Source organism: Pogona vitticeps, chromosome 1 (genome assembly GCF_051106095.1).
Source record: "Pogona vitticeps strain Pit_001003342236 chromosome 1, PviZW2.1, whole genome shotgun sequence".
NCBI lineage: Eukaryota > Metazoa > Chordata > Lepidosauria > Squamata > Agamidae > Pogona > Pogona vitticeps.
This window is the reverse complement of record NC_135783.1, coordinates 308660408-308685130: the sequence shown is the minus strand read 5'-3', so window position 1 is coordinate 308685130 and position 24723 is coordinate 308660408. Positions and strand designations below refer to the sequence as shown.

The 24723-nt window shown below is 41.6% G+C and overlaps 1 long non-coding RNA gene and 1 other non-coding gene across 2 annotated transcripts in view; one reads left to right on the top strand and one right to left on the bottom strand.

The window, feature by feature from the left end:
* Window positions 1-2752: 2752 nt before the first annotated feature.
* The window catches only part of LOC110076867 (uncharacterized), a 45888-nt gene continuing 23917 nt past the window's right edge, over window positions 2753-24723 (top strand). The window contains exon 1 of the long non-coding RNA XR_012082579.2: window positions 2753-2911. This is a non-coding gene — a long non-coding RNA (uncharacterized LOC110076867). The remainder of the gene's footprint in view (window positions 2912-24723) is intronic.
* On the bottom strand, window positions 23221-23384 carry LOC140703656 (U1 spliceosomal RNA). The gene has a single exon (XR_012082958.1). It is a non-coding gene; the product is annotated as a U1 spliceosomal RNA (small nuclear RNA).

Below are 24723 nucleotides of genomic sequence, written 5' to 3'. Positions count from 1 at the left end.
CAGGCCCCCTAACTGTCCTTTGCAGCTTGTGATTATTCCTGCTCCACTGTTCCGTTCTCCACAACATTAGTCCGTTTCTTCCAAAATAAGGATCTTTTCCTCTTCAGACAGGAGGTGAAAACTGACTTTAGCATGAAAGAATTGGGAGGAAAGGGAGTGCTCAAGGATTCAACCTGAACACTAAAAAAAAAACCAAGTCAAGTTTTGCTGGTGTATTTCATCATATGTGGCTGGTCTTTTGACCGTAATAAAGTTTTATCTATCTATCTATCTATCTATCTATCTATCTATCTATCTATCTATCTATCTATCTATCTATCTATCTATCTATCTATCTATCTATCTATCTATCTATCTATCTATCTATCCATCTATCCATCCATCCATCCATCCATCCATCCATCCATCCATCCATCCATCCATCCATCCATCCATCCATCCATCCATCCATCCATCCATCCATCCATCATATGTTCTGTGCACACCTAAATACCTGGGTTCCACCTCTTGTCTAAAGGGGAAAGAACTACACTTTCAGAATATGACCTTTTTAAATTTTGAATGTAAACCAATGAAAAATTATAAATCACACTTCTAAAAAGCATATCCATTTCCCAAGCTCATTGTATCATCTTTTTTGTTATAACAGGTATGACCTGTACACATCCGATACACAAAAATCTCCTTAGTTTTCCATAGCAACAGGCAAAATCACTTATTTTTATTTTATTTATTTTATTTATATCCCGCCCATCTGGTATATTCTACCACTCTGGGCGGCTTACAACACAACATAAATAAATTAAAATGACACAAAAGCACTTGTAAAAATGAATGCAGGTCTCTACTGACAAGGTCTGTTTGAGGTGTGTAAGTGTTTCCTTCTCAGGCAGCAGGGAGAAGAGGGATCTAGCCCAAATGCTGTAGCTCTATAAATAGGAGCATCTGGGATCCTGAGTTCAAATTCCCACCATGACTCCCAAGAAAGGAGCTGAGTGAGATCACTTGGAGCATAAGTGGCTGGTGCAGTTACATGCCCAGCCACCTGAGTGAGCTGTCATCATCTAAGGCAGTGGTGTCGAACTGTGGCCCTCCAGATGTTCTTGGCCTTCAACTCCCAGAAATCCTGGCCAGCAGAGGTGGTGGTGAAGGCTTCTGGGAGTTGAAGTCCAAGAACATCTGGAGGGCCACAGTTCGACACCACTGATCTAAGGGCACCATCAGAAGGAGGGATTGGTAAAGCACATTTGAGTACTGTATAACAAGAAAGAGGCACATAAATAATATTGTTCATTACAGTGGACCCCCTTATCCATAGGATCAGTATCTACTGATTCACTTAAGCATAGTCTGAAAATATTTTTTTAAAAAAATTTAAATCCTAAAAATATATATTTCTAAAGATAAAGTTACCAGAATTGGCCACTAGAGGGACCCAGAGATTATGCTAGCTATAGCATTAGATATTAAAATAGCATTCAGTATAATCTGCATTTTTCAGAATTCGTGGGAGGGTGGAGCGAGTTTGGAACCAATTCCCTGTGGATATGTGGGTCCTATTGTGTTGCCTTCTTAAGAGGCTGGGAGAAGGAAGAGCTAGCCTAAATGTTTTGCCTCAAGGACAGCATTCAAAGGGCTGATCTGCAGCAAGTATGGAATAGTGTATTCCATGTTTAGAGGGTTCCTGGAATGCCTTAAGACAGAACTACATTGCTAAAGCCTCTTAAATGCTCTGCTCTGCAGTTTACCAAAGAAGAAATCATGACCACTGTTGTCCATTTTCAGCCTTTGATTTCCAAAATACAAATGCAATGTCTTTACTCTTAGTGCTAAGAATAGATCCCTTAAAGTCCGCCTCCACTTTGATTCCAGCTACATGGTTTGACAGTGATTCCTGAATATCAGAGGACTACAGAAGTGTCTGGGGATAAACCAAGGGCAGTGGAGATTTAAATTCAAAGCAATCTCCCAGATGGCTGACAAGCAAATTCACGTTTTCAGGATTTCACTTGGCATGCAGTGCTCTTACATGGTCTCTTTTCAGTATGGGTGAGCTGATGTCTTTTTAAGTGGGCTGACTGTCTAAACGTCTTCCTCCAAAGAGTACAGCCAAAGGGCATCTGTCCTGTATAAATAAGGTAATGTCTTTGAAGCATTGGAGAAGGGAAGTCCCCTCCCACACACCATATATCACATTTGCACGCCTTGTGTCTATAATGTACTGTATTTTTCGCACCATAAGACGCACTTTTTCCGCACAAAACAGGGGGGTGGAAAGTCTGTGTGTCTTATGGAGCGAAGAAAACAGATTATATTTTCCTGTTTTCTTCTCCTAAAAAATTGGTGCGTCTTATGGAGCGAAAAATACGGTATATTTCTTCTGAAAGATGAAAAACATGCATTGAAGTGTTCCTGAATTATCAAAGAAACCATAATCCACTATACTATGATGCACTGCATTGTACCTGTTTCACACTCTTCCATAAGTAAGCATAGCTTTCTGATTAATTGCTAGCTTGTAGATGTCTTTGTGCTCTTCTGGGAGAAAAACAAAGTATACATCATTTCCAGTGTTTCTTTCTCTCTGTGCGTGACAAGCTTGTTGTGACCAAATCTGATGCAACCAGGTCATGACTTCTGTATTTGCAACTTTTTTTCATATAAAATGGAAACATGTGGCTTTCATCAGCATGATTTTCACTTCCCTCTGGCTCTTCTGATTTGGGCTTCACAGTTCACCAATTTCCTTCTGAAAGCTTAGACCGCCTTCTTCTGACTGAGGAATGCCACTCTTTCATTCAGAATATTGTTTGGACTCTACAGACAAAACTGAACACTGGACAAAGGGAGTCCCATCGAAACCTCTTAAAGGTATAATATGCTGGTTGTTGTTCCAACATCTCAGTTCCAGGTAAGTATGCTTATCTGATCAACTAGCTAAAAATGCAGCAATATCTTTAAACTGAAAACAGGTAGATGATCTATTTCCCAAAGGTATTTCCCTTAATCAACATTTATATTATAATTATATACAGATAGATTGAATGTACATAGGGTGCAGGATATATAGCAAATGTGTTTGTTTTATATAGAGAATACCAAGTGCAGTATTCCTCCTTCAGACCATGAGATTCCAGAGGTATTCAATCCATGCTGTGCAATTCCACTCTAGCACAAAAACAGAATTGCTGCTTCAGACAAAGCTGGCCTTCGTTAGCCCTGCCTTCTGATTCCTCAATGCCCCACCAGATGTTTGTTAAATGCGTTGTAACACCATAGGGAACATAGTAGGCCTCTCAAAGAATCATACTGCGTCTGATACCCTTAGCAGTATATTGCCACCATGACTATTGGTAATTCGCAGTCCTGTTTCCAATGAATTTGTCTAATCTCTGTAAATTTGTCCACAACAGAAGATGGAGAAAGAAAAAATGTTAAGGGATTTTGTATCCTGACTGACACGGACTGAATATTAACAATTGGGAGAAGCTTCTTAAATGGTAACAACTGCTTGATAATATAAGCAGACATCCAATTAGAGTAGGCTTGTTGAAAAGTAGGATTTATATCAGGCAAAATCCAAAGAAACAAAACAAAACAAGAACAGGTGGCACCTTGAAGACTAAGTGTTGTATTTTAATGTGAGCTTTCGTGGACACGTCCACTTTGTCAGACTGTCCAAATGTTGTATGAAATATCAGTTTCATATTAAATAGTAATTGGCTCTTGGATGTATGTTGCATTTATATGCAGTAATTTATGGCTATGTTGTTTTAATGGTCTGTTGTAAAAATTCCTCAGGAGACAGAAAACAGACACCAGGCCTGGGCAAAGATGGAGGGGCAGAGAAGAAAGAGGAGTTGTGTGGTTTTTGTTTTTGTTTTTGTTTTTGTTTTTTTTTTGTTTTTTTGAAGATTGGGGATTCACTTAAAACTCAAGAGAAAAAGAGAATATTAAATATAATCACCCTGCCCAGCTCTTATAAACTCAAGGCTATGGTTTCCCCTATGATGCCAATCCATTTCATATTTGGTCTTCCTCTTTTCCTGCTGCCCTAGCATTATTATTTTTTTCCAGTAAATTGTGCCTTTTCATGATGTACCCAAGGTATGACAAAATGCTTAAAATAAAATGATAAGGATCACTTAAAATTTGCCATTTGTAAGAAGCCAAGTGCCTCTCTGCTGCTTCACTGAAGCTACTATAGGACATAGAACTGATGTGTTCAATTCTGGCAGGCCACCCGTGGTCCTCCAGATGTTGTCAGTCTGCAATTCAATGCGTCTCAACCCGCATAGCCAGTTTAAGGAAGGATGAGAATTTCAGTCCACCAACATCTGATGGTCCATACATCTGTTAAAAAGGTAAAGGTTCCCCTTGACAATTTTTGTCCAGTCGTGTTCAACTCTAGGGGGCGGTGCTCATCCCCATTTCCAAGCCATAGAGCCAGCGTTTTGTCTGAAGACAATCTTCCGTGGTCACATGGCCAGTGCGACTTAGACACGGAACGCTGTTACCTTCCCACCGAGGTGGTCCCTATTTATCTACTTGCATTTGCATGCTTTCGAACCGCTAGGTTGGCGGAAGCTGGGACAAGCGACGGGCACTCACTCCGTCGCGTGGATTCGATCTTACGACTGTTTGGTCTTCTGACCCTGCAGCACAGGCTTCTGCGGTTTAGCCCACAGCGCCACCACATCTGTTAGCCCAGTTCTAAAGAATGGTTCTTTAGAGGCTTAGATCCTAGACCATTTTCAAAAGCATATATATTGCTGATGCAGTGGAAATGTTTCTACAGTAAGAATAGAATGCATGTCACCATATTGACCTATTTTAGGGAATGCTTGTCAGATTTGCAGATTATACCATATTGGGCAAAATAGGTAATACCCTAGAAGACAGAAACTAAATTCAAAATGACCTGGGCCGAAAGCAACAGAATGAAATCCAACAAGGATAAGTGCAAAGAACTGCACCTCAGAAAAAGAATCCAATCCCACAGTTACAAGATGGGGAATACCTGGATCAGCAAAACGATGAGTGAGAAGGACCTTGGAATTGCCGTAGATCACAAACAAAATATGAGCCAACAGTGTGATTGGCTATAAAAAAATCAAATGCTATTTTAGGCTACATTAGTAGAAGTATAGTTTCCAAATCCCACGAGGTGCTAGTCCCCTCTATTCAGCACTGGTTAGGCTTCACCTTGAGTATTGTGTCCAGTTCTGGACACCACACTTTAAGAAGGATGCTAACAAATTCAAACAAGTTCAGAGGAGGGTGACAAGGATGATTAGGGGGCTGGAAATCAAGCCTTATGAGGAAAGGCTGAGAGAATTGGGCATGTTTAGCCTTGAGAAGAGAAGACTGAGGGGTGATATGATACCACTTTTCAAATATTTGAAGGCTGTCATACAGAGGGGGGCTCAAGTTAAAGGAAGCCAGATTTCAGTCGAATATCAGGAAAAACTTCCTATGACATTGGAACCTCGGGAGTTGGTGAGTGCTCCAACACTGGAGGCATTCAAGAAAAACTTAGATAATCACGTGACCGATATGCTTCGATTGTATTCCTGCATTGAGCAGGGGGTTGGAGTTGATGGCCTTCTAGGCCCCTTCCAACTTCACTTCTCTATGATTCTACGAGAAGCCAGAGACTGAGAATTTGATTCCCACTGGGCTTTCCAGATGAAGAGCCAACCTCGGGCAAGCTGCATAGTCCCAGAATGTCCCCAGAAGAAGGTAATGGTACATCACTTCTGAGTACTACATACCTAGAAAACCTTGGAGAGGGATGCCATTAGTCAAAACTGCCTTTAGGCATGTAATTATATCTACTATTAATTGGTGCCAGGTGCTCAAGGGTATTCAAACCTGGATCAGGTATCTTATAAGGAAAAGAAAACAGGGACAGCAGGTAAATAAAGGAAGCATACACCCAGTGAGTCTCTTTACATTGTACGAAGCCACAAACATGTTGTCAGCACTGTAGCTTGTAGCTGAGAATTCCCAATAGAAAAGTGAGAGAGGCCAGGAAAAACCTATAGGTATACTTTACAGGTCTAAGCATATGGTAATGATCTTTTAAAAATTCAGAAGTCCCATCTCCCGAGAACTGTCCTCAGCAGGTGTTTGCAAAGCATGGAATTTACTGCCTGTATACACTCCCCATTCTTTAGTTTGACAATATTAGAAATCAAGTCAGAAGCTCTTGTTTGCAGAGAATTTAAATAATGACTCGTGCAAGGTAGCAGAACATACATCAAATGGCAGCACTGTCTCCCCAAATTTACTTGCAGAAGAATTTAAATTAGCAAGAAAAACAGGCAAAGATATTTATGAGTACTTTAAATACAGGGAGTATATCTTCATTTATCTGGGTTGACAAAAGGGCATTGGGATTAAAAGTAACAAGATAAACAAGAGCTAGAAACCCAACCCAGATACTGATCTAACAAGGTACCCAGCAGTTGGTCATTAAATATATATATTAAGTATATATTAAAATCCTGCTGTTTAAGGAGCATGTATATCTGATGAAGAGCTTGATGAGAGAGTAATAGAACTAATAAAGTGGACGGGTCCATCCCAAGAGGTTCAGTGCTTCACTCCCAAGTACTTGCGAAAGCTGCCACCTCCTTGCTTGGATCGCAGGCTGCGGGTGGTTGTGTCTATGGAACTATGTGTGGTGGTTCCATTACACAAAAGCTAGACCAAACAGTGCAATATGATCACTTCATGCACAAACCATAGCTATGGATAGCGAGGTTATTTCCAACGAGATCAAGCAATTGGACTTTACCACACAGGATAACATCTATAAAAACCTATGTGCAGAGGAAATGTAAACAAATACAGTGGTGCCTCGCTTTACGATTGCCCCGCATTATGACGAATCTGCTTCATGGTGATCTTTTTGTGACCACAATTGTGATTGCAAAATGATGGTCTAAATGGGGGAATTTCGCTTTGCCATGATCGGCTCCCTGCTTCGGGAACTGATTCTTCGCAAAATGATGTTTTTCTAACAGCTGATTGGTGGTTTCAAAATGGCTGCTGGTTAATTAAAATGACTCCCCGCTGTGTTTAGGGATGGATTCCTCGCTATACAGGCAGCAAAAATAGCCGCTGTATGGAGCATCTTCGCTGGATGGTGAATTTTTACCCCATTGGAAAGCACTGAACGGGTTTCAATGTGTTTCAATGGATTTTTAAATTTCGCTTTATGATGTTTTTGCTTAACGGTGATTTTCCTAGAACGGATTATCGTCGTTAAGCGAGGCACCAAAATAGTGCTCAGCCACATTAGGTAAACATATATAATATTCAGGAGGACTTGAACACAAAGCTAAACATGCGGCTAGGAATCTGGGTCTCAACTGTTGCTTGTTAGCATTTCTGCATTATAGGCATAGCATGTTTTCATAGTGCTGATAACGGCCAAAATGCTGTTGCTTAGTGTAGTAATCAGACTAGAGGATGCCAGTTAAATCAAGGGGAGTTTAGTGAGTCAACTGCTTTGTACGTTTCATGAATTCAAATGGGCCTATTCTAACTGTGTCTTGCTTTAGCATTGCAAGTTGCAGTAGGGACATATGAAATGTATGGCGAGATTGACTTTGCTGAATCCTAAGCATCATCTTGCCAAAGTTTTAAGCTCCAGGGACAGCAATGCCTTATTCCACTGATTCCAACAAGCTGATGAAGCAATTCATGGTTTTCTTTATTTGTGAGGGTAGAAGCCTACAAGCAATGAGATGCACTGTACCTGAAAGCTCTCCTTCCTCCTGTGCCCTTAAATCTAGCAAAAATACAGTAAAATATAGCAGAGATAAGCTACACGCAGCTCTCTGCACCAATATAAAATGTGTCTACAAAGCATCCTATGCTTCAGATTTCATATTCTTCCCTACCTCATGTCAGAGAAGCATAACTATGCATTGCCAAGGGGACTGTGGCTATTTAATGAATCTTCAAGCATGCACAGTTATTCCATATATATGCCTCGCTGTGTTACATTCAAGTGTGCCTGATCTTCCTGGCAAGTGTTTCAGGGAATTCTCCCACAGAGGAAATACCGAAAGTAATACATAAGGCAAAGAGCTGAAGTAGTAAACACATATGCTATGCATTTGGGAAGTGAGCATTAGAATGTTAGTTACAGAAGATTAGGCATTGTTCAGTAATCTATAGAATCTATATACAATTTAATATGGATAAAATGGTGTTGAGATTTAATGCAGTATCTTTCCAACATAAACACAGCTGTGTTGGAAGGATGGTGGAACAAGTGGCTTTCTTGCTCTGCCAATGGGAGGAGCTGTTAAGGACATACTTACCATTGGCTCCTTGTAAGGTAAGTAGAATGTTGGGCACACAAATCCTAACACTAGTGCAGTCCTGTGTAGTTTGAGAGCCAGGCCCGACTCTACCATTAGGCAGCTGATACCTGATGTCCTGAAAAGACAGGATATTGTTAGCCATGTGATTTGTTATTGTTGCTGGAGTGGCAGAAGCATTTGTGGGATTTTTTACCGCTAATGTCAACGTAAGTTGGCCAGTTTTCATTCCTATGCACCTTGACCTGAGTGAATGGAGAACACAATTTAAAGTGGCAAGATCTACCAGGTAGATCTTAGAAAACCTGTTTTTACAAGAATGAGGACCAAACTATTTAACTATGCCTACTTTACAGAAGAAATCACAGTACAGCAGAAATTTCTGCTTGTGTTTATAAAACTCATTTCTCCAGCCAGTCTCTATGAAAAGCTAATGGGGGTGTTATTGCCATAATATATATATATATATATTAGCTGCCACCACCTCCCCCCTCCTTTATCCATCTCACATGAACAGAAACCCTCATTTTCTAAAAGATGCAAATTATTTTGTTGAGGGTTTCTCTCTACTTCCCTGGATCTGAGAAGTATAGTAGGCAATCAGCTCATCCTCATGGTCAATTCCACAGAGAAAGGTCCAGGAGTGGACAAAGGAATCACTTACTGGATATTTAACAATCCCTCCATTGACCTGATTGGCGGATACCTGTGAGTCATCATTAGCATCACTACTGATATCACAAACTATCTTTGGGTGTGAATTCCCTCCAGTCTTTCCTGTTCTGCACTTTTGTACACCTGCAACATGTACAATAGACTCTTGACTATAGTGCTCTTTATGACATTTAGCAAATCCCTAGTCATGCTAACATTACAAATGTGTTCAAGTAGTCAGAAGTGCTAGAGAGGAATAGGCTCAAAGTTCTATTCAGGCCTACCTCATGAAAGTGGTGTAGACTTATGGAGGACTGAGAGACATAACTGGCTTGGGGCCCTTGGAAGACGCAGGCAGGCAGGCAGGCAGGCAGGCAGGCAGGCAGGCAGGCAGGCAGGCAGGCAGGCAGGCAGGCAGGCAGGCAGGCAGGCAGGCAGGCAGATAGATAGATAGATAGATAGATAGATAGATAGATAGATAGATAGATAGATAGATAGATAGATAGATAGATAGATAGATAGATAGATAGATAGATAGATAGATAGATAGATAGATAGATAGATAGATAGATAGATAGATAGATAGATAGATAGATAGATAGATAGATAGATAGATAAGAAAGAACTGCTGGATAGCTCAGTGGTTAAGGTATGTGACTGTGGAGACAAAGGCTTGGAGTTCGATATTCCATTGTGCCTCCTTGGGGCTGGACTTGATGATCCATAAGACCCCTTCCAGCTCTGCAGTTCTAAGATGATGATGATTAATAAAGAATTATCTCAGAATAATGAATTTAGAAGGGGCCTATAAGGCCATCAAGTTCAACCTCCCTGCTCAGTGCAGGAATAGAAATCAAAGGATATCTGCCAGGTGGTTGTCTAAATTTCTCTTAAATGCCTCCAGTGCTGGAGGACCTACTACCCCTTGAGGTAATTGGTTCCATTGCCATACTGCTCAAACAGGATTTCTTTCCTGATATTCAACCGAAATCTGGCTTCCTGTAACTTGAGCCCATTATTATGTGCCCTGCTCTCTGGGATGAGCAAGAACACATCCTGCCCCTCCTCTGTATGGCTGTCTTTCAAAAGTGTAATCGTATCTCTCCAAAGTTTTCTTTTCTCGAGGCTAAACACATACAGTATTATTAAACATGTACAGTACATGGATACATACATGCATATTTGCTGAAATAACATTCCCTTGCCCATAACCAGAGATTAGAAAGGCTACTGTTTTGGACTCCAACTCCCAGGCCCGTCCAGTCAGACCAGCAACTTTTCCAAGCACACCCCAGCAAGCAACGGAAAGCCTCTTCATTTGGTCTGTTGCATTTGGCTCCCACAGCAATCTATTTTGAGAAGAAAGCCTCTGAGGACTGCGAGGCCTTTAAAAGTGTGACGTCTGTCACAGATAGTTCCAGCACCAGTCCCCTGTCAACAATTTATTTGCTATGCCTGCCTATTGAGCTCTCAAAAGAAGAAGGCAGGACCCATATCCGTTAATCTCCAGAATCCCTGAAGGGCCCCTGCTTTGAAATTAGTTGCAGGCACTATCAATTATATCTGTTTAAACGGACACATTTAATTACTACAGAAGAGAAATTGATTTTTAAATTACCACTGATTGCGCTGTGGGTAGCTCAGTGGGAAGACAGGTACATCCAGGCTTTCAAATGTAATGAGTATATTAATTAATCTCCCATTGGCAATATATGTGTTTCTCTCCTGCTCTGCTCCTGGATGTGTTGTTTTCCTTTTAAAATAAATGTGGGTATTATGTTCTTCCAAAATCTTGAATCGGCAGTGATCCAGTGGATCACAGAACCTCACAGGAATATCCCTTCTACAACCACCACTCTCTGAACCGAGAGATAGGCAGTGGCACTCGCATGTGTGGTGTATATATCATGGACGATCCATATCACAAATGCATTTAGAAGCAATATTTTTAATAGACAAGCAACTTGAGTTACTGAGGGGGATGCTGACACAGAGAGAAGCAATGCAGCACTTCAGTTAAGGATTGTCTAAAGTAAAGGTAAATGTTCCCCTTGGCAATTTTTGTCCAGTTGTGTTCGACTCTAGGGGGCGGTGCTCATCCCCATTTCCAAGCCATAGAGCCAGCGTTTTTGTCCGAAGACAATCTTCCGTGGTCACATGGCCAGTGCGACTTAGACACGGAACGCTGTTACCTTCCCACCTAAGTGGTCCCTATTTATCTACTTGCATTTGCATGCTTTCGAACCGCTAGGTTGGCGGGAGCTGGGACAGTGACGGGAGCTCACTCCATCGCGTGGATTCGATCTTACAACTGCTTGGTCTTCTGACCCTGCAGCACAGGCTTCTGCGGTTTAGCCCGCAACGCCACCACGTCCCTAAGGATTGTCTATTATACTATAAAAACCGTTGTACAGAAAAGATCATTTAGAATAAATTAATGTATCAATGAATTGATGAATGAATAAACAAATACTGTAAATAGTTTTTTTTTGGAAAATTTAAATGAATTGAAAATAGGACAGGATCTAACCCATCCCAGTGATGTTTTCCGTTAGGACACGCTATCATTTCTTTTCAAAATGCTGTTTTGCTTTAAGGTCTCAAAAAGGTCAGCATTCTGCACTGGTCATTGTCACTGTGCTACAGTTATATGCGCCTAAATTTAGTTTAACTACAAAATGGTAAATAAATACGCACGTCTAGATGAAGAATATCCCAACCAAAATATTAACAGAGTAGGATTTGGTCCTAAGAAATCAAATACGCCATCAGCCTTTTCTGTAGCAGTGTAATTAGTCCAACCCATCCATTCCAGTTCTATTTCTTAATTAGACCAATATGTCAGTGTAACCCATAAGGGACTATGTTCATGATCTACATTCAATAATCACAATTAATTTCATTTCTTGTTTATACTTTCCAAGGGCAACTTTCTAAGGCAGTTTCTAGAATAAAAACACAAATAATAAGTGTGAAACATCAGCTATTATATAATATTAATAAAACCCAGTAATAATAATAAAAGAAAAACATTTGATCCTCAAATCCATACCTGAGCTGATTTGCCAGGAGGGCTTCAGTCCTTTTTGTTAATTGAAGTGTGTCGTTTAGATGAAATTTACATAATTCTACATTTTCATTTGCTTTGCTTCAGCACCTCAATAATTTCTAATGTAATATACACAGAGAAGAACTCCTACATTCAAGGGTATTTTGGATCTATAATTACTCCTGTCAGCTGATAGCCCCTAAGATTCGGCTGCCAAGAATTTTTCCTGGCTTGACCTCTTTTTTTCGCTGTATTGGTCTTGTAATGTACTGTTTCCATGTTCTATGAGACTGCATCGAAATTCAGACAATTCTAGGTGCACTTCATTGCCTTAAATACCTCTACAGAGGAATTCAATGTTTACAAAAAGAGCGCAGTCTTGAAACAATAACTGCCTTGTCTCATCAGTCCATGGCCCATCCAGCGAAATTCACAGGCAGTATCATCTGATAAACACACAACCAAAGCATATGCCATGGCAGCTCCTAAACCTGGAAACTTGCTGCTGAAAGAGGCTTCTTGTTGTTTAGTCATTTAGTCCTGTCCAGCTCTTCGTGACCCCGTGGAACAGAGCACGCCAGGCCCTCCTGTCTTCCTCTGCCTCCCAGAGTTGGGTCAAATTCATGTTGGTAGCTTCAATGACCCTGTCCAACCATCTCATCCTCTGTCGTCCCCTTCTCCTCTTGCCTTCACACTTTCCCAACATCAGGGTCTTTTCCAGGGAGTCTTCTCTTCTCATGAGATGGCCAAAGCATTGGACCCTCAGCTTCAGGATCCATCCTTCCAGTGAGCACTCAGAGTTGATTCCCTTCAAAATGGACTGGTTTGTTTTCTTTGCAGTCCAGGGGACTTTCAAGAGTTTCCTCCAGCACCACCATTCAAAAGCATCAATTCTTCTGCGGTCAGCCTTCTTTATGGTCCAGCTCTCACTTCCGTACATCACTACTGGAAAAACTATATAGCTTTGACTATGTGGACCTTTGTCGGCATGGTGATGTCTCTGCTTTTTAAGATGCTGTCTAGGTTTGTTATTGCTTTCCTGACAGGAGTCAGGATCACCTGACTGTGTCCTGTGAATGGATAAAAAGATTGCCTTCAGTGGAACACATAGAACAAGGATGGCCACCCAAACATCTCCCTACTTAAAAGACACTAACTTGTCTTATATATGTTTGTGTATGTGCATGCAAATGGAAAATCAATACTTTTTAATAATGTAAACCAAATTATGACATGTCTCACCTGAGTGTAGGATAACCTATGTTCCTGAAGAGTCAGCCGTTCAGGAGCTACTAATGGTCATGGCCAGCTCCAAGGTACCCGATCTCCTTCCAAGTGGTTCTCTATCTTTAAATTTGACTCTGACTGGACAGTCCTTGAAATAGGAGAGACCTTCAGAAAGAGAGCTGTCCTGTGGCAACCTTTTAAAGAGATTGTCGCATCTTCTGTAAGGAAGGACACGTGGTTACCCCATATAACACTGTTCTTTGCCTTTCTGTAACTTGAATCAGACACATATGTCAACACATATATAACTGGGCATTAAAATGGAAGGGGCTGTGACCATTTTCTTCAGTGGCAGTGATTTTATATGCAGTCTTCTTATATTTTTTGCATAAACACAATACTCTTTAAATGGTTAACACAAAACTTCAGACCTGATTTTTACACGGAGTGGTCTTACTTTCAGAATATCCTACAACACTGAAAATGCCACTAGACACATCCTGTATTATTACAAATATTCTTTTGTGGTGTATGTATTTTTGTGTACTTCTAAGGCAGACTGTATGAAACAACCGCTATATAGGGGATGTCAATGACAGATTTGCACTGGAAGTGTGACTGCAATAATAAAAGACCTTTTGTCTTCACTATAGCACTTTCTACCTCCTCACATTCACAGCAGCTTTGCCAAAGCAAGAGTCATTCAAAGGAATAACCATTGTAGTGAGGGTCTTTGTGACAAGATGCTGCCTTTGTGAAAACCTGTTTCTGTACTAGAATAATGCCTACAGCTTAGTTAAAAAGACCAAAGGCAAGGTGGCACCAAGGGAAGCAAGATAGAAACTGTTCCCACCCACATCTGGATTCCCGCAAAGCTCTTTGAATTGATGCTCAGTCAAGTAGTAGCAGAATTCTCAGAAGAACTGGTAGAGAGCATAATTACACCATCAACCATATTTCCCATAACCAATGCATAGCTAGAGAACAGCACAAAACATTTTTAGCTGAGCATTGTCTTCAAGGAGGAAGGCAGGCAACCTGGTTGCTTTCCTTTTTAGCCAATTGTTGGTTGTAAGAGAAAGGAAAGGAGTCTAGATATCACTGGATATTTTCCTTTATCTGACATTTCAGCCACCCAGAGTGGTAGAATATACCAGATGGGTGGGATATAAATCAAATAAATAAATAAATAAATAAAATAAATTTCAGTAGGAGGTGGCATCTTCATATATGGCAGAGGAGACAATGCAGTTGCTTTGCATACCATTTGAGCACCAGTTTCTAAAAGTTATTGGGAGATTTATGAAATTGTCTAGTAAGAATACAGATGCTAAAATGCAAAGGCTAAAGTCTTATTCCCTTCCATGCAAAACCTGATCTGTATAAAAGTTTTTTTTCCAGGCTCTCCTTCATCCATGGGGCAGTTCATGTTTGAACTGAACTTCTGTTCCCATTCTTTCAGGCAAGGTTCTTGGCATGGTTGCTCTGAACTCCAAGCATTCTTTGATTTCAGAGTCAAAATTCCAAGCTCAGCTCAATGCTGAGTCAAACACATTGGCTCCACAAGTACATGCTAAAGAGGACAATAGGAAAAAAGAAAAGAAAAAGAAAATATAACAAAGACAAAAATAAATGTGGCGCTGCAAGCAAAGGGGAGAGAGGAACCCGCCTCCTGCCTGTCCCCTCTATCATTGAAAAGGGAAGGTTAGACCTCCAAACAAGAGTTGGAAGACATCAGCGGGGAAGAGAAAGACATTAGTGGTGAAAGTCAGAGTATGAAAGAAAAGATGGGAAAAGAGAAGACAGGGAAGAGGGAAGGGAAGACTCAGGAGTAAAGATATAAAGATGGAATAAGAGAGAAAAGGGTGAAGGAGTCTGGCTGAACCGAGAGTAAGAAGGAGGGGGAAAAGATCCTTCCAGAAAGGTGGGACTTTATAGAGCTACAGAAACCCTGGACTGGGGACTGGGAAAAGTTGACAGTACCCAGAGAAGAAGTGGACAGGAGGAGGATAGAAAAGATACCATGGAAATCCTCATATTCGGGGGGGGGGGGGAGGAGAGAAAAATGGAAGAGGGAACAAGCTTGGGCTCAAGAGAGGGCAAGGAGGGGTAAGTGGAAGAATGGTGACCAGGGACCCTTGCAACGTAGCCATTTGACCAGGCACCTTCTATATACACTCAGTGCCCTTTCCCCCCAAGGATCACACCTTGGTAAAATATTAAAAATTATTTATCAAGAATTATTTACCAAGAATTCAAAAAGGCAGCTTCAAAGCAATGTAAAACCACCAAGCAAATTATTCAGAATAATTAAATTAGCTTATATGAAATCAAACTCCCCAAAATAATAAAAGGCGGCTATTTCTAACTAAAACTATTTTCTAGCTAAGTAATCATCACTGAGTCTCTTCTACAGCATCTGTAGGCCTGATCCATCATCCGCAGGCATACAGAGTTTCTGGTAACGAGACATTAAGAATGGAATGCGGTGTTTAGGCTCTGCCTGGTCCGTCTTTGAAGCTGTCTGGAGCACAGCAAAATAAATCTTCTTCCTCATGCCAATCAAGAAGGGACTGGAGAAGTACGACATAATCCATCTGATTTCCTCACAGCCATATTATAAATGGACTGATCCCTCCTCCACCTGCTCTCTAGCCATCTCTCTGCCAGCTTCATCCCCCAAAGCCTTCTGGTATATCGGGGGAAAGTGAGCTCTGAAGCAGTGGGGGAGTTTTGGGTGATCATGTCAGTGCCCGGGTCATCTCCTGATACTGTTGTGTGTTAGCAGTTTCTTATTCAAGAAATGTGGAATACAACATTTTGTCACCAGTAATGAGGTCAAAGCAGGGGTGGTGGAGAGGTTTAACAGAACAGTAGAAACAAAAATGTGGAAGTACAGTATTTCACGGCTAATAATACCTACAGGTATGTGGATGTATTACCACAGTTCTTCCAGGGTTGATTTCCTTCAGAATGGAGAGGATTGTTCTTCTTGAAGTCCAGGGAACTCTCAAGAGTCTCCTCCAGCACCGCAATTCAAAAGCATCAATTCTCCAACGGTCAGCTTTCTTTATGGTCCCCTCACCTCCATACATTTGACTATGGAGCTTTGACTATATGGACCTTTGTTGGCAAGGTGATTTCTCTGCTTTTTAAGATGCTGTCTAGGTTTGTCATCACTTTCCTCCCAAGAAGCAGGGATCTTTTAATTTTGTGGCTGCTGTCCCCATCTGGAGTGACCATGGAGCCCAAGAAAGTAAAATCTGTCACTGCCTCCATATCTTCCCCTTCTATTTGCCAGGAGGTGATGGGGCCATGATCTTACTTTTTGTGATGTTGAGCTTCAGGCCATTTTTGTGTTCTCTTCTTTCACCCTCATTAAGAGGTTCTTAATGATGTCATATCTTTTAGCCTTTTATTTCTGTTCATGGAGTTCTCTTGGCAAAGATACTGGAGTGGCTTGCCAGTTCCTGCTCCAGGTGGATAGCAATTAGTCAGAACTCCCCACTATGACCTGTCCGTCTTGGGTGTCCCTGCATGGCACAGCCCATAGCTTCTCTGAATTACTCAAGCTCCTTCGCCATGACAAGGCAGCGATCTGTGAAGGGGTCAAATGGTGTAGATCCAAACAACCCATGCATTCCTGAAACCATTACTACTTTTTTATGGTGCCAGTACAAAGAAATAATATTCCAGCAGTGGCAGCCACAACACCCTTCAGAAATGACCTGCAGCTATCACTGTGTGTTCTTTTTGCAGAACAGAACAAAAGGTCTATCATTTGACCAGATTTTAAAGCTGTATTCAGAAGATACTTCCAAAAATGATTGCATGGTTGTAGAGGTTGTCAAGAGGTTTTTAAGTCTTTCTCTCTCTCTCTCTCTCTCTCTCTCTCTCTCTCTCTTTTGGCTATTCCATCTTGGTAATCCTTTCTTTAAATTAATTGTTTTAAATTGAAATTTGTAATTTTATGATTTTATATATTTTTATACTATTTTGTTTTATTTTGTAAGCCGCCCCGAGTAGACATGGTCTAGAGGGGCGGGGTAAAAATCAAATAAATAAATCAAATAAATAAATCAAATAAATAAATAAGGACAGAAAAATTAAAAGGTCTCCCCAACCATGCACTCCGTTTCACCATGTTCAAGCCTGTGGCCCCCAGTGTAAAACATAAAATGTAAGCTGTACATAAAATAAAATAAAGACAAATTTAAATGTTTTATCTGTCTTGTTTTTATTGATGTATTTTAAAAAGTGTGCCATTTGGGCTTCTTGACTACTGGTCTCACTGGGGTTGTGGGAAGCTCTTCCACATGCAGCCATTCTGGTCTCTTGGATTGTTTCTTGGGCCGGGCAACAGCACCCATTGCAGGTAGAGGGGGACGGGGAGGGGGAGATGATTTCAGGGCTTCTAATTGCTCTCTAGTGGCTGAATTCCTGACAATAGACATGGGTGTATTTAGTTCCACTATAGCTTTCAGAAAAACATCCCAGCCTTTGGGTTTTCTGTTATCATAAATAGTAGTAGACTGGGTGATCCCTCTGACCAGATCCAGAATATTAGAGCCAGGTAAGAGCACTCCCTGATACAGGAATGTCCCTTTGCCATCTCACGAAGAGACATCTTGATGTTGCCTTAATTTACTTAGCAAAATATCTGCATTTTTTCTTGTACTGGTTGGGGATACTATCTAACACCTCTTGAATAACAGTGGGTGCTTGAGGAGGAGGAGAAGGGAGAGATGCAGGTCGTTGTGGGGGAGGAGGCATTGTTCTTTCCAAATCCTCCTGTTTGGTCAGTGATGAAAATCTCTGTAGAATGCAGTTGTAAAACTTGACTTTTTCATACTCTGAGAAGTCTGACCTTAAGAGAATTTCTCTCATCTCAGAGTCCAGGCGTCTCACTATAGTGGTCCTGATGTTTTCTGGCACACCTCTCAGCTCTTGTAGGTGAGCACTGGGGGTGAAATACATCTTTTCAGCATATTCGATTACTTATTAGCTAAAAACTGGTTATTAGAGGGATGCCAAAGCTCAATAAGGGGCCCAGGAAACCTCCAGACTGCTTCACCAGGTGCTTCTTTTGCTGCAGGGGGACCCTCTTGTTACTCAAGTTTTTAATCAGAGTACATTTTTTCTTTAAAACATGTACCTGTTGAGGCATTAGGGCAATGCTTCCTTTTAAAGTGTTCAGAGCAATTTCTGAAATGGCTGTGATCAGATCATCCGAAGCAGCACATAAAATGGCTTTTCTCTGGTGCAGGGGTGCCTTAATAAGGAGTTTTAAAAGCGAGAGGTTTCGCCTTATACATTTAGACATGTTGCCTTGCAGAGGAACCTACCCCAATAAAGAAAAAGGTCTCAAAGCAGCCATCTTTTGTTGCCTGAAGCAGCCTTCTTCATAGTATAGACCACTGGCCAGTCAGGAGGGAAAAGCCCTGTTCTCAGTCTGTAAGATTCAGGAGTATTGGTGTTTAAATCCTCCAATAAATAACCATGGGGGGCTCTTGTAGCATCTGCAAAAGCCTCTATGAAGAAATGGACATTTCGTGGGTACATCTGGTGGGCTACAGTGGCAATTTGCAGTTTATCCCTGGGATTTTTAAATAGGACCATATACTTGGCATTTAGACTAATGCTGCGGGCACTTTTCCCCTTGCAGAAAACATTCTGAGTAATAACACTCACGTTTCTGTGATGCATATATTGTGTAAATAACTTTTCCACTTCCTTATTATCAGAGGCACACAGCATCAAATTGTCTAAAATCAAGAAGTTTGTTTTAGTGGTGGGAAACAGAGCATCATTATCAAATTTATCCGGCAATCCTTCTACAAAACGTATTTCAGGCATATCAGAAAATACACTGTGAACGTTGTCTAACATGTTTTAATATAAAAAAGTTTTTCCACAGCCGCTAAGCCCTGCTAGAATCGCTGGAAAAGAATAGCCCCACCTCGTATTCATTTCAGTAGCCATAAGGGTTTTAAAATCTTCCATAATCACTCTTTTGTCATAAGAGTTTTTCTTAACAGCTTTGTGCGGATCGGCCACTGTCATTTATTCCTAACAATCACTGGTTGCTGCACAAGTATTTCAGGGGGTGAGCTGTCTTGCTTGTCTGAAACATGCATAAAAATCAGGTCTTTGAGATTATCAAAATTAATTTTTTCACAATTAGCAAAATTCAGTGTGATTCCTTTGACCTTCAGGCATGCAGTGTTGTTCAAAAGCTTATACACATATGATTTAGGGCCAGAATAAACAAACTCAGTGATATACAGTCCTGCCGGGACTTTACTTGTGAGGTTCCCCAAGTAATCCCCTAAGGGCGAGTTCCATTCCCCCTTCTGGTGCACAAAAAGACAGAATCTATATCATGATAGAGAACTCTATCCTGCAGTTTGTCCAGCTGCCGGTAAAGCTCCAGGCATACATAAGCTGCAGTAAAGCAGGCTATGAACTCATTTTTTTTTCTACCCCTGGTGGTATTCTGTCTACAGCATGTTTCCAGGACACACACACTGCATCATCCTCAAGAAATTAAAACACTGACACTGTGTAAGCCTCTGAAAATAGGAGATTGAAAAATTCATCAAGATGTCTCACCTCCTGAGTGTTAACCAGTTTTGTTCTCTGACCAAATTTTCCCCATTGAGGGTTTAAAAACAATTTGGCAATCTGCCTCTTTGCTGGATTTACAGCAATCTTTTCTTTCCATAGATGCACTCCTTCTTTGTTGTAATAATCAGCAATATTTTCATCTGCATCACTGATACACCACTCGGGAAAGCCTGAGGCTTCCTATTTGTGGCAAAGGTGTAGCTCCATGTATTCTGAAAAGAGGCCTGTTGATCTGTTTTCAAAATGCCACACTTCATAGATTTTCACAGCCCTGTAGCCCTTCTCTATGGCTGCATTAAGCTCGATAGTACACCATGTCCTCAGCAAGGCTCTCTCCTCATCAGAATGCTGACATGGGTCTAGCTGATGGCCTTCTGCACAAGCAGCACACCGCGCAAACATGAGTTTTCTGCCGACCCTGGAGGGTAGCACTGGGGAAAAGAGGCCTTTTGATGGATAGACTTTAGCCTTTATGAAACCAAAATATGCAGACTCAAAAATGATTTCGGGGTGACCCAGAGTTTTGTTAGTTTTGTTGACACAGGGGTAAAGGCTGGTAAAATCATAGTAATGAATCTGCTCTACACTTTTAGGCTTGTAGTACAGACAGACTGCATTTATACGACCCCCCCCCCCCAAAGAGAGCGTCCCTAGGTTCTAAGGGCTCTGGAAAATCAGCTGAAGCAAGGAATTCTTTGAGCTCTTTGTCTGTTTTTAGCATAACTCTCCACTCATGTTCCCAAATTGATCTGAACTCAGAACCCTTGCTTTTCAGGACAGCTGCCCTTTCCTGTGTAGCATTGTAAAGAGCCCAATGTGTTTTTCCTGCCAGAAGATTCCAATCCTCAGAATGATAACAAAGGACATAGCCATGAAAAAAAAGCCCAAGAATTCTAGACAGACTCTGCAACCCTTCTCAATCATACAACCATCCACATAAAAGTGGTCAATAAGAAAATCCCCACCATTCAAGGCATGCTGAATTCTGATTTTTTTTTTCTTTATGTGCAATATAAGACAACCATTGGATTGCCGTGGATGAATATCTTTTACACTGTTTATGATAGTTGTTTGGTTGAGGAATAGCTATTGTGTTTTTCTTCAGAAACCTGAATCTGTACATGGCAACACACACACTAGCCAGGGTAGGGTATTGAAGGGGGTCTATGGCAGGTTAGGCAACACAAAGCCAGGAACAATGTTCTTGGCGAGCCAAAAAACTGAATACAAACTATAGTAGCTGAAATCAGGAAGCAGGTACTGTAATCCATTTAGAAGTCACAAAGAATTTTGACTTTCTTAATTTTCAAACTACTGTATCAGCAAATGTATTATGTGCTACAGGCAAGAACTCTGTTTTAAAAACACTAACCAAATAACTATGCCCTGTCTCTGAGACTTCCTGGCCCTGTTCTGATTTAGATACATCAAAGAGATACCACAACCATAAGGACTTGGAAACAACGAAAAGTATGACTGTATTTTGCTTTCATATGTATGCAGGATTAATTTGTTATCAACAGCCAAGTTTGTGTTCTGGCTCATAAAGCACAGTTAGTTTCCTTGTTGCAACACCTTTTGGAAATACATTCTCTATTAGATGCCCAGAACTAGTTGAAAAGCTTAAACTGAACCCAGACAAGACAGAAGTTGTGATCCAGGGGGTAGGGTGTGAAACACTGTCTGACTGGCTATATGAAACAAGCATGCATGGGATGCCGCCTAGAAATCAAGAGGTCAAGAGGGAAACGTCTGTCTGTCCTGGAATGCACACAGCCTTTCAAGAATGCTGCAAATGTTATGTGGAAAAATCTGTTTTAAGACTGCTTTTAATGTTCATTGGTTGCTTACGAGCATCATGTTGTCTACATCACTAGGAGAACTGTGGGTTATATGTCTGAGCTTTTAAAAAATGTAACAAATCCTAATAATACCTATTATTTTTTAAAAAGTTACTGAGAAAATCAGATCAGAGTTTTCTAGAGAATGTGTTAACTGGGCTTAAAGGCTATCATTATAAAACGTTTCTCTGTAAAGCCTATAAAATTTGAATAAAAATAATACTTTTGAAAGTATGATATTTCATTATATCTGGTTCCACACTGCTGCTACATACAGCCTGGGCCTGTATTTATAAAAGGCCTGTGTATCCCCCCTTAAGCAGGCTTCAGCAGCATTTGTTGTACAGTGGTGCCTCGCTTTACGATTGCCCCACATTATGACAAAACCGCATTGCGACGATCTTTTTGTGATTGCAATTACGCTCGCAAAACGATGGTCTGAATGGGGTTTTTTCGCTTTGCGATGATCGGTTCCCTGCTTCGGGAACCGATTCTTCGCAAAATGATTATTTGAGAACAGCTGATCGGCAGTTACAAAATGGCTACCAGGTAAACAAAATGGCTCCCCGCTGTTTTCTGGGACAGATTCCTCACTGCACAGGCACAGAAAATGGCCGCCCTATGGAGGATCTTCACTGGACCGTGAGTTTCCAGCCCATTGGAACGCATTGAAGGGGTTTCAATGTGTTTCAATGGGCTTTTTATTTTCGCATTACGACGTTTTCATTCTACAGCGATTTTGCTGGAACGAATTAACGTCATAATGTGAGGCACCACTGTATTTGTGGGTAATTGAGATAAGACAAAACAATTAGGCAAAGGGGTTGGGGAAAATGTTTAAACACCTGAGGAGGCCTCTGTATCCCCCCTTAAGCAGGCTTCAGCAGCATTTGTTGTATTTGTGGGTAATTAAGAAAATATAACACAATGAGGAAAAGGTCCTGGGAAAACAAGGGTAAGTCAGTTAGCTTGGAAAATATTTAAGCATTCTGTTCCAAACAAATTTTCTGGTTGCCCTCTGAGCATTTGGCAAGGCAATTAGTTTTAGGTATCATAAGTAACCAGAGGTTCCCAGGGTGAATGTATAAGCACAACAACAATAATAAAAATTTTTGCTCCATATGATGCAGTCCCCCCCCCAAAAGTAGGGGAGAAAGTATGTGCATCTTATGGAGCGACTACTGTAAAAAAAGGGTTCAGCCACCACCACCCAGAAGCCTCCCACTGCCTGCTGGGAGGCCTCTGAACTGGCCACCCAGAAGCCTCCCACCGCTGTACTGGGAGGCCTCTGAACTGGCAACAGCGGTGGGAGGCTTCTGGGTGGCCAGTTCAGAGGCCTCTCAGCAGGCAGTGGGAGGCTTCTGCCTCCTGGAGCCCACCTGGAAAACCAGCATGGCCTACAGGCCTATGGCAGCAAATTTAAATGGCAGAGGGTAGTGAAAACAGCCAAGGACCAAAGGGAGAAGAGTGATTCTAGAAAGACCAGGGGAAACCACAAATGCAGTCCCCCACTACCACAAATTAGGCAGTTGATTTTCCCACATTTGGGGAAATCACAGGGATCAGAACACCCAAAGTGCAATGTATGAGCCTTACCCTGAGAAAACCACTTTCATGATCATGGTATCTCCCCTGCCAGGCATGAGTTGGAGTGGCCCCTGCACCTCCTGCCCCCTTCTGTGCCCTGCCCCCTCAAGGCATGGTGACCCCCCCACTGCACCTCCCACTCAGAACAGGGCTGCACAGCCCCAGTCCTGCCATAGGCCAAGAGAGGTCCTCAGTGTTTTGGGGTGCCCTGCAGGACCCCATCAGGGGCTGGGTGTTCCTCCCACAATCCTCCAGTGCACAGATATTAACCTACCTAATATGCGGGGAAGGCAGGGAAAGTGGGAAATTCAAACTTTCAGTTAGTGGAGAGGCTGCTTGTCTGTTTTTTTTCGCTAGTCCAAGCAGTTAGAGAGCTGGGAGAATGTAAAATTTAGTTTAAAAGCTGCTTGTTTGGGGTTAGTGCTTGGGTTAAAAGATGTTCCAGTTGTGATCCAGGTGGTAGGGTCCATCAAAAAGTAAAGGGGGCAGTTCTTAGACTGGATGGCATTGCCCTCCTGCTTAGAGATGAAGTTCGGAATTTGGGCCTGCTTCTGGCCACTGCTCTTTCTTGGGATACCCAGATTGCAGCCGTGACCAGATTGGATTTTAACCATCTTAGGCTGATTGTCCAACTCCACTCCTACCTGGACGATAGCTCCCTCAGGGCCACTGGTCACTTCCCAGATCAATTACTGCAATGTTTTCTCTATGATGGCTTACCCTGAGGCTGGTCCAGAGTTTCCAGCAGGTCCAGAAGGTAGCAGCCAGACTGGTGGCTGGTGCAAGCAGATATAATCACATCAGCCCAGTTCTGGCTCAGCTCCACTTGTTACCTATTGATCAGGTTGAAGGTTTTGACTCTCATGTACAAAGCCCTCCATAGTTTGGGCCCACATTACTTACCAGAGCATCTTGTCCCAAGGTCAACTGCCTAACCCACCAGGTCATCATAGACAAGGCTCTTCTGGGTAGCCACCCCAAGGGAGGGCCATATATCTTCAACGAGAGGTAGGGCCTTCTTTGCTGTGGGTCCATCTTTGTGGAATCAGCTCCTGGAGAAGCTTCACCTCGCCTCCTCCTTGGTGTCATTTAAGAGGCAATTGAAGACGTATCCATTCCAACCCTAATTAAGTTGAGGCACTCTTACATTTCTATTCAGTTATCTGTACCTTTGTTGTTGTTTTCTGTTTTATACAGTTTTATTAATGCTCTGGTGCCCTCTGTTCTTAAATTGTTAGATTGTTCATGGTTTTATCATATTAACTATTTAATTGCGTATTTTATGTGAATCGCCCAGAGTAGTGCTGTGGCACTAAAGGGAGTGGTACATATATTGAATTTAAATGATAGATAGATAGATATGTTCCAGGGTGGCCACAGAAGCATCATTAAGCAGGTT